The following is an 8043-nucleotide window of genomic DNA, read 5'->3' on the forward strand; positions in this document are numbered from 1 at the left end:
TATAATTGAGAGGGTAATGAATAAGCTGGCTGGTTGGAAGGCAAGGTTCTTATCCTTTGCAGGAAGGTCTGTTTTGCTTAAGTCGGTCATGTCATCCATTCCTAACTATGTTATGCAGGCTGCCACCCTCCCTTCGCATCTTTGTGAAAAATTAGATAAAATTAATCGTGATTTTCTATGGGGTTCAACCAGTGAAAAGCGAAGGCTACATTTGGTGGGTTGGAGCAAGATTATTAGGCCAAAGGAGGAGGGAGGTCTTGGGATCCAATCTTCTAGAGCTAAGAATTTGGCTTTATTAGCTAAGCTAAATTGGAGAATGTATCAGGAAAAAGAGAGCTTATGGGCCAAAGTGATCTTAAGGAAGTATTGTTCGATTGAGAGGAGGAGAGCTAGAGACCCGGATAAGCTGCCAGCTTCTCCAAATTGGAAAGCTATAAAGGCTGGTTTCCAAACTTTTAAGGATGGAATTTGTTGGGGGATTGGAAATGGTGAAAGAATAAATATCTGGACTGACAGTTGGATAAGGGGGTGTTCTTTGAGAGAGTTGATTGAAGGCCCTTTAACTCAGAGGGAAGTTGATATGAAGCTGTCTGAATTATTTCTTGATCATATGCAGGGGTGGAAGTGGGATGTTTTGTCTTTTGAAATACCTCCTTGTATCAAGGATAGGATTAAGGCTATCCCAAGGCGGCTGGTTGACAGTGGGGAAGATGTCATTATGTGGAAGTATTCTAAGGATGGAGAGTTCACCACTAAATCTGCCTATGCTTTGCTAAATGATGCTCCTCAAATTACCGTGCCTTTCCAAGGTCAATGGGTCTGGAAATTAGACACTTTGCCAAGAATAGTCAGCTTTCTTTGGCTGTGTATGCATAACAGTGTTCCTGTGAGGTCTGAATTAGCTAGGAGAGGTATAATTACTGACAGTTGCTGCCCTTTGTGCAATAATTTTCCTGAAACCTTAAGCCATATGTTAAGGGATTGTGTGGTGTCAAAAAATTTCTGGTTTAATCTTAAGATTCCCCCAGCTATGGTTAGCTCCTTTTTTGATTTGGATTTGAATTGTTGGCTGGAAAATAATTGTCAAAGTAGAGTGCCCCATTCCTCTTTGGTGCCGTGGAGCCATATTTTTACTTTTGCCATTTGGAATTTATGGAAACAAAGGAATGGAATGGTTTTCAATAACACTACCCTCAATGCTAACTTACACAGATCTAGTATAAACCAAGCTTTGGAGTTTTACTACTGTGTGGGGAAGCTCAACTGTCATAGGAACAAGGTGGCGTGTACTGTTAGCTGGAAAAAACCTCCTTTAGATTGGTGTAAACTAAATACTGATGGAGCCTCTCTTGGTAATCCGGGTAGGGCAGGAGGAGGAGGAATTATTAGAGATAGTGAGGGGAGATGGGTGAAAGGGTTTGCTAGAGCTATTGGGTTCACTACTAGCATTATTGCTGAGTTTTGGGCTCTAAGAGATGGGTTGTTACTGGCAGATCAGATTGGAGTGCAGAACTTGGTGATTGAACTAGATGCTAAGGTTGTGGTGGAGTTAGTTCAGTCCAATACCACATCTAATGCTTTCTACTCCTCTTTGCTGGCTGATTGCAGGTCCCTGTTGGGCAGATTTCAACACTTCAAGGTGCAGCACGTGTTCCGTGAAGCTAATAGAGTTGCAGACGCATTGGCTAAGTTAGGATGTAGTATGCAAGAATATTTTGTTGTAATGGATAGCTCCCCATCTGATGTTGTTGCTAATTTTGTATATTTAGATGCCATGGGGGAAAGCATTTGTAGGCTTACTGCCAACAGTTTGGCCATTTTGGCTTAGTTGAATGTTAATTTCCTTTTAACCAAAAAAAAAAAAAAAAGAATAAAATATTTCTGCACTAGTTAATATCTTAATGCTGTTTTAAAATTAACATTACTTTAAAATATATATTTATTGTATATTATATAATATCAATATATTAACCTAATATATAATAATATAAAAATACATTATATTTGAAGTAGAATTATATTTATTTTAGTTGTCCGTTTCCCACCACTGACCCACCTAGAAGCCAGCCTTTTGTTTTTGTTTTTATTTGATTTATTCTCCTCCACCCATTCCTTATCTTCTAGACATTTTTTTTTTTCTCAACCTTTTCCATATCCACAAAATTAATCATTATTATTTCTACCCTCTCCTTCTTCAGCTTGTTTCTCTCTTTCTTTGTTTCATCTTCTTCATTTTTCTTTATGTCATCCACCATAAATCCTCTTTCTCTCTCTTTCTTTCAAGTGTCCTTCAAAACATCAATTATGCACGTAATGTGTAAGAAATAGATTTATACTCTTGTTACATAATATGTAAGAAATAGATTTATTTATACTCATTAAATAATATAAAATTTTCCACATCATACATATAAATTTATATTATTATTTTTATTATTATAATGTAAAAATTATAATGGTGTACATATAAATTTAATTGGGCAAAAACGGGGTCATACAAATTTATAGTGTCCATACAATAGTGTTTTTATTTGTTTTTTTCCCCCTCAATTATTATAAGGTCCCTTTTAGCTAAGGAAATTTTCAAAAATAAAAAATAAAAAAGTTTACATTTTTCCAAAAGACATGTACATAATACATGGTAGAAAAAAAAAAAAAATCTCAATGTCATACGAAACTTGGACACAAGAAACAATAGAATGTTGATTAGATCACGTTGAAAAAAAAAATGAAAAAAAGAGAAGAGAACCTGAATGTTAGTGTGCTGTGAAGGTAAGGATGAGAAGAGGCAAAAGTCAAGTCAATGTCATGAATGAGGGGTAGGTGAGGGGTATTTGTGTAAAAGTGCTTTCACAGCACTTTTCTCTTTGCATTTTCCTCCCTATTTGGGAGGATTAAAAAAGTGGGCTGAGGGGAGAAAGTTCCTTAACCAAATAGTGGAAAACAATATTTTTTACCCTATTTTCCTCTCCTTATTTTTCATCCTCACTATTTTCACACCAACCAAACACACCTTTAGACAAAAAGGAATAGAGGAAAGAGAGATGAAAGAGAAGAGAGAAATTGTTTTTTTTTTTTTTTTTTATTATTATTTTTTTTTTTATATCCTCAAATGTGAATGCTCCACATTGATGGTGTGTGTTAGAGTTTCAATCCTTATAATCCAAGCTACTATTACAAAGGTTGGTCCCTTTTATAGCGATACTCTGGTTATGTAATATATTATAAGTCTATTTAAAAAACTTTATATATTACTTTCATATTCGTGTGTTCTAATAAGTATTATTATTTCCTAAAAAAGAAAAATTGTGAATGCTTTACAAGAAGATATTTCAGTTTTTTTTTTTTTTTTTTTTTTTTTTACGTAAAAAGAAATTTCCGAATGTGATAATAGTAATACATCAAAATATTTTATTGTTTAATTTGTGAACATGGGTGGCTTTAGCCTTTAGCTTTAGGTGCAGGGTTTCAAATGAACTCCGAGTACGCAAACACAGAAAAGATAGCATGCTAGTGGGTTTTAGACATGAGTTCCAAAATATGCTATTGGAATAGGATGGCTCCTACTAGCTTCTCCCACCTCCGCATCCGGCCACCCTCCAAGAACCACACATGCGATTTCCCCCCACATATGTCACAAGTAGCAATAGCCCTTAAGAAAATTACTCAGGGTTCCAGATTTAAATATTAAATACATTCCATATGTATGTAAAATGTAATGATTAAAAAGCCTGAATTCATTGTCATATAAATTAGCTCGCAATAACAATTTTATTGAATAAAAAAAAGTGAAGCTTAAATACATAGGGTGTTTACAAGAGCCACAAAAAAAGACTACTTCATGCAAAAAGGGCACACAAATGTCATTAAAGTACAAAGAAAACAAAAACTATGTACAAGCTAAAAGGGAACCTACAAACATCAAGAGGGAATCACTAGATGTGAGTTCCCAAGCCTAAGACCAATCAAATAAAGTGCCTACAAAAAAGGCAAAAAGCTGAAGCCTTGAGCTTTTGACATTCTCAAACCTACAATTTTTTTCGTTCCCTCCAAATACACCATATCAAACACAAAGGTGCCAAATTCCAAATGTTAGACGACTGTTTCCCCAACCAGTTCCACCACCTCATCAAAAGATTAAGTACTCTCTCAAGAAGAACCCAAGCAACCCTAAATGATCTAAAAACAAAGCTCCACCAATGATAGACCCCCTCATAGTGGATCAAAAGATGGTCCATTGATTCCCCATAACACCAACACATGCAATGCCAATCCACAAGGGAATAACCTCTCCTCCTCAAGTTATCTCCAATGAGTATTTTCCTCCACGCTGCCGTCCAAACAAAAAAAGGAAACCCGCCAAGAGGCCTTGACCTCCCCAATCCCTTTCCAAGGGAAGGTGATAATTGAATGCCCTTTCAACGCATTATAAAAAGACTAAATGTCAAACTCTCCAGTCTTCTTCAACTTCCACCTCACTTGGTCCCCATCCTCAATAGGAGGAATGTGAGACTATATGAAGGAAGGCCACCACTAATTCCATTTCCCAATCATTCAAATCACGCTAGAAACTCACATCCCAACTCCTTTCCCCTCCCTATTGCCTCACCAGGTTAAATTCCGTTGAAGCCTCCTGATCAATAGCAATCTCAAACAAGATCGGGAAATCCTCTCTAAGAGTTTGGTCACCACACCAACATTCATGCCAAAACTGCACTTGATTTCCCAAAACAACCTCAAACTGAATGTATCTACTAAAACATTCCTAGCACATCCAAATGCTCTTCCAAAGACCACAAGCATGAGGACACCTATCAACTTAGAAATTCATCACCCCCACAACCATGGAATAAATGAGGAGGCCGATTGATGTCGATGGATGATGACGAAGAAATGCTGCAATTAGGTTGGACTGACAAAACAACACTTTCTGAATAGGATATGTACTTTGTTGTTAAAGGAATTCCTATGGAGAAGCATATGGGGCCTAAGATGCCTTGTAATGTTTCTTTTCGATATTGGTTCTGGATGAAATTATCAACCATGTATAGTTGTTACAACGTCAAGTTGAGTGAAATTTTACACTTTCTGAGAAGCGAAAAGGGTGCCCTTTTCAAGGGAGAAGGCCATGAGAATTGCCATCCAATCCTACAAGAAACTCAAATTGGACATACCCAATAGCAACAAATCTCTCACCGGTAAGAAGAAAATCAACAAGAGAAGGGCAATGAGTCCCACTTACCTCCAATTTGGTAGGAGCATGCTTCCTGGCTGTGATTTGAAGAGGTAGATTTGAATTTAAATATTAGGCTAAAATGCAAATTGCTCCCTCTAAAATTTATTGAAATTCGTTTCAGACCTCTAACTTTACTTTAGTTCAATTAAGTCCTACAAATTTCAAATTTATTCAATTCTGGCATTTCATCCAATTCCGTTAAAAATTTGCTGTTAAGTATGCAATTAACTAAGGAAAAATGATTTTTTGAAAAAAATAGTTCTCACATAAAAAATCTATAGAGTATTTTTCTTAATTTTATAGATTTTTTTCATGTGAGAAAATTATTTTTTTTAATGGCAATTTTTTAACGAAATTGGATAGAATATTTGAATTGAATAAATTTGAAACTTAGAGGATTCAATTGAACTAAAGTAAAGTTAGAGGTTTGAAATGAATTTTAATCAAACTTAAAGGGTGAAATTTGCATTTTAACCTAAATATCAAGTTGGTATATGGGTCAAATGGTCAGTGGGCTAGTATCAACAAAAAGAAGGAAACTAGGCCCGCAAGCAATCAGGCCACCCTTGTTGTGGGTATGGTGAGTGTTGACCAAAATAATAAAGCTGGTGGGCCACATCCAAATCCCAAATGGGTATGGAGGCCCCTAATGGTAAATAGGTTAAGGATAAAGGGTAAGGAGTAGTTAATGACCCTTTAGGCCCCATACAAAATGGGGATGGCAATTCGGATCCATAACCCAGCAAACCTAACTTATTAAAAGAATATACCCAAAAACTTCAAAGGAAAGAGATTTCACAGTCATGGCCTTGGTTTAATGTGATGATACCATGGTTCGATTACCACCTTTGGGGTGGGTAGTTGTGAGGAAGTATGGCTCTTTCAGAGGCAGTTGGACTAACTTAATGGTTACTAGGACATATGGGGGTAAAATTTTGGAAAAATATGAGGAGTTGGGAAAAGTTTTCAAGGTTTATTTTGCCAATGAGCTATAGATTAACTGGAACTTCCTTCTCCCATAATAATTAAATGGAGTGTGAGGTCATGGGTTCAAGACCTACTAGGTGCGCATGTAACTACCAATCAAAAGAGAAAAATGTTTTCAAGGTTTATTTTTTTGAAGTGGGAGATGGTACTAGAGTTAGTTTTTGGAGTGATGTATGGTATCATAAAACTCCCTTAAAGCTTAAAGGATTCTTTCCTTGAGCTATTTTGTATAGCAAAGGATAAGGATGCTTCAATGGCAGATTGAAATTCGCAATGACTCAGTTCATTGGGCAGTGAATTTTGTGAGGATATAGGATTGGGAGTTGGGAGTCCACTTTGACTTTCTTGGAATTACTCTATTAAGTAACAGTGCGAAGTAATGGGGAAGGTAAGTTATGTTGGAGGTTTTCTGATAAGAGGGGATTCAAGGTGAGTTCTTATTACAAAGCCTTAGTCCCTACTGGAGTTGCAAAATTTCCTTAGAAAGGCATTTGGAAGCTAAAATTTGTGAGTAGAGTGGCTTTCTTTATTTGGACTGCATCTTTGGGGAGGATCTTAAGTGCTTAGAACTTGTAGAAGGGGAAAATAAATGTGGTTAGCTAGTGTTGTATGTGCAAGGAGGACAGGGAGACAATGAAACATTTGCTTGCGATTTGTCCTGTTGATAGAGATCTATGGGATATGATTTTTGCTCTCTTTGGGGTTCAATCGGTCATGCCTATGGGGGTTATAGAATTACTATCTTGTTGGAAGAACCAATTTGGGAGACATAGAAACAGTGCAATATGGAAGGTTGTTCCACATTGTTTGATATGGTAATGGTGTTTGTGGTGTGAAAGAAATGCTAGAACTTTGGGTGTGAACAGACTAGTTCCAACTTGAAGATGCAACTCTTCAGAACGTTGTTTGAATGGTTACTGGCTTCAGGGACATGTCCTTTCTCTAAGTTCTTAGATTTGAGGGATCATTGTACAATAAATGCTTAGCTCTTTTTTTATTTTTTATTTTTTATTTTAAAGATAACGAAAATGTAATGATCAAAAAAAAAAAAAAAAAAAAAAAGAGAATACCCAGGTACACCCAAGGTGTACTTGAGTAGCAGTAGATCAACCTCTCAAATTACAAAACTCAATTAAATCTAAAAGAGAAGTACAGGGGAGAGAATAGAAAGCAGTACTCCAATCCAGCAAAGAATGAAGGAGGGATTTAACCTCAAGTATAGACCGTTCACTTACCTCAAAGCATCTCACATTCTGTTCTTGCCAAATGCACCACATAACAAAGTGTGGCACAACCCTCCAAAAGACGATATTTCTAGTATACCTAGTATACTCCCTATATACTTGATGTTCTTTTCATCAAAGAAACTTTTTTACTAATAAAAAAATGCATGTTCTAAAAGCTGCACTTAAAATTTATTGTTGTAAGCGAGTATTAATTATCTTATTAATTCCATGCCTACAAGGTGTTCTTAAAACTTAAGATGTGCATGAAACTGCCTTTTTTTGGATAAGTTAAAATGAATGTGCAACAAAATGACCATGTTATCAAAATAGCATACAAAACTGTACTCTGGAAAGAAATTATTTGATAAGTATGCTTTCAATTATAAGTTAACAACACAGTTATATCCCAGAGAAGTAATTCAAGATGTTTAATGTTAGTTCCCAACTACTAAGAACAATAGGTATTTTTGATACAATGGCATCAAGCACATCTTCTTTCACTGGCCTGAGTTGATCAACAAGCACATGTGTGCACTCTTGAACCAGGCTATGAGCTCCTATAAAGAAAGCAGAGTATTTATTATACATCACTTG

Source organism: Quercus robur, chromosome 3 (assembly GCF_932294415.1).
Source record: "Quercus robur chromosome 3, dhQueRobu3.1, whole genome shotgun sequence".
In the NCBI taxonomy this organism is placed as follows: Eukaryota; Viridiplantae; Streptophyta; class Magnoliopsida; order Fagales; family Fagaceae; genus Quercus; species Quercus robur.